Here is a 2,797-nt window from a genome sequence, read left to right as displayed (position 1 = left end):
CCCCCTACCCCCACCCCCGAAAAAAACCGAAACAAAAGTTACTCATCATAATAAAAATATGTTTATCATTCATTTCTAACAAACGATTAAGTACATGTGTTATTTTAATTTTCCCCCAATCCGCCAGGTGGCGTGGTAGTGTGTATGCATGTTCTTTATATGATTAAACTACAACAGTAGCATGCAAAAAAGAATTAAAACAAAATTAACAAAATCAGTCCAACGCTTCACTTTACATCTCATCGTCATTGTTTACATTTTGTTTCGAAACGATCGTTAATAAGTGAAAAAAATATATAGTTTAAAATTGTACTTATTATTTGGATAACGAAGAACTTATAGATGATTTTGGTAAGGAAAAAAAAGTTTGGTTTTTTTTACAAATAATACACTAAATGTTGCTTTCCAGGGAAAACTAGGGCTTAATAATAGATTGTTTTGCTTTTCGATAATTTTCAGTAGGATCAGAAAGTACATTCAAATATACCAGTTGGTCTCTCCATTTACTGTGGCTTCCACGGAAATGTTTTGAAAAGCGAAACATTATGCATTCCTTGGGTTGCAAAAGGGACAACTGAGGTGCCGGAACCGCAGTTTTCAGTGTCCTTTATGAATTGGCTTTTAAGTTCTGTTGGTCATCCAACTTCAAGACCTGTATTCAGAGATCTGAGAAGATTAAATAAATAATAAAATAATTTAAAATAAATTACACTTCTATTGATCTCAGAAGGGCAATGTGGTTTACAAAGACAAACATACATACACACATACATACATACATGCAAACATGCACAAATACATACATAAAGACACATTTTAATATTACACCAGTACAGAACAATTTACAACCATGTCATTGCCGGTCGCCATTGTGCAGCGCCCTGTATTTTGAGCTGGGGTTGTCGTGTCTTGTTCAAGGACACACCCCAGAGACCACCCATCTAAACCCCGTGTCATTGACACTTGCTTGACATTACTTGAGTCTGAACTCACAGCTCACTTAGACACTGGAGCCCCCAGCGATATTATTTTAGCTTATCTTAACCGTGGTAACATGAAAGTGAACCAGCTATAAACCTAGACTATTTATTTTACTAGAGCTCGCAGCTGTGACGTGTCGTGTGTTGGGGGTTTCAGTGGCTAAGTGAGTAGTGGGGGGGGTGCGATTTCTTTCGTAAGTACTATAAGAGAAGAGACACTATGTCCGAATAAGTGGAAAGTTATTTTGTTTCAGTCTTCATTTAAAGGAACAATGCGAGAAGGATATTAATTTCAACAACTTACGCACCAACCATGTTCCTAAAATAATTGTGATATCAATTATAGTATAGCTTTTTGTTTAGAGCATATTATAGCTTGTTTATGCCTGTATTGAAATCGGGCGGAAGGGGTCCCGAAAAGGGGGTGGGTGTGGGGGGGTGGAGTGAGGATGGTGGTGAGTGTCAAAATATCCTTCGAAGAAAATAGGTGTTGAAATAACATTGGTAAAAAAAAAACAGGTCCTGAATCGAGAAAAGCATCGAGACAGCGTTGAAGGCACGAAACTCGACAGAAAAAAGAAAGGAAAGAGATTTAGTTAAAAGAAAAAAAAATACTATGCTTTGAAAAATAGTATCAGTAAAGTTAGACCAATACAATGTACTCTACGTTTCAAAATGGTTGTACACAAAACTAAACATGAAGAAAAAAGTCAATTTTACCTGTTGGCCTACAATTTGCGGCTTGTAAAGGCGGCATCGTGGCAGTACATTCAGTGTGGTGCTGCACAAGACACAAAACCAGGTAAAAACTGTGCTCACTGTGAGAGTCTTGGCAGCAAAGAGAACCTCTTCACTCCTGAAAGAGATGTATATAATATAAGTTATACGCTATAAAATGTACATATATGAATAATAAAAAATATATTATATTATACGTAATAAAATATTATATACATATAAATATATATATATATATATATATTATATACAGACAAATCTCGGTGTAGTGCCCCCCCCCCCCCCAAAAAAAAAAAGAGTTATCTCCTTTTTAGACTAGACTAGAGACCGTACGAGGTCACGTGGCACGCAAACTTGCGAGTTCGTTGGCGGTCATGTTTGGGTTGGCTAAGAAGTTTGTTTACATACGAGAGGGCTTGTCTCTGCTCTTATTAAGGAAGGTGTTTATTAGATACTAACGTTGTGTTTTAATCCAAAGAGATTCTCTTAAAAGTGCAATCATGTGAAATCTCTAGTCCCTTTCCGGATTCACCATCATTACACAGTGAATTCACCGTCAGCAAACGTTTGATTAATCTGGAAATGGATGACTGAAGAAAACGAGACCAGAGAGTATGGTGCAAAACTGCTAGTTTTTTTGTTTGTTTTTTGTTGAGTGTGTAAGTGTTTGATGGCGCTCGAAGATGCATTAGGTCATATGAGCGCGCCGGAAACACCAAACATTTCCAGTTGGTAGGAAATTTTGAATTTTGCCCGGGTGGCGGCGAAGCCTACTCTTATCGATTTTGGACTACTATGTGATCTTTAAAGTTGGTAACTTGCACACGGGACCTCCGAGATTTTCCTCCCTTGTCCAAGAAGGCTAGGTGTAGATCTTACCTACAAAAAGATCAGAGGTGTGGCTTAAAGACAGCAGTAAGAAGGAGCCAATGAGAAGCAGTAGAAAGGTTGCAGAAAGAGTCAGGAGCCCAGAGGAGGGGGGGAAGGAGATTGGGGGAGGGGGAGACGCAGAACATTGCTAGAGAGCTGGAAAGGAGGTGAAAGGATATTATTTAAGAGAAGAAAATGTTTCGGTCACT

At 38.1% G+C, this 2,797-nt stretch overlaps 1 long non-coding RNA gene across 1 annotated transcript in view; it reads right to left on the bottom strand.

Annotated features, from left to right (window-relative positions):
* LOC118477916 overlaps positions 1-1,834 on the bottom strand; it is a 26,210-nt gene extending 24,376 nt beyond the window's left edge. The window contains exon 1 of the long non-coding RNA XR_004858691.1: positions 1,701-1,834. This is a non-coding gene — a long non-coding RNA (uncharacterized LOC118477916). The remainder of the gene's footprint in view (positions 1-1,700) is intronic.
* Positions 1,835-2,797: the final 963 nt, after the last annotated feature.

Source organism: Aplysia californica, unplaced genomic scaffold (genome assembly GCF_000002075.1).
Source record: "Aplysia californica isolate F4 #8 unplaced genomic scaffold, AplCal3.0 scaffold00292, whole genome shotgun sequence".
Lineage (NCBI taxonomy): Eukaryota > Metazoa > Mollusca > Gastropoda > Aplysiida > Aplysiidae > Aplysia > Aplysia californica.
Note: the sequence above shows the minus strand (reverse complement) of the source record. Positions and strands in the feature narration are given on the sequence as shown.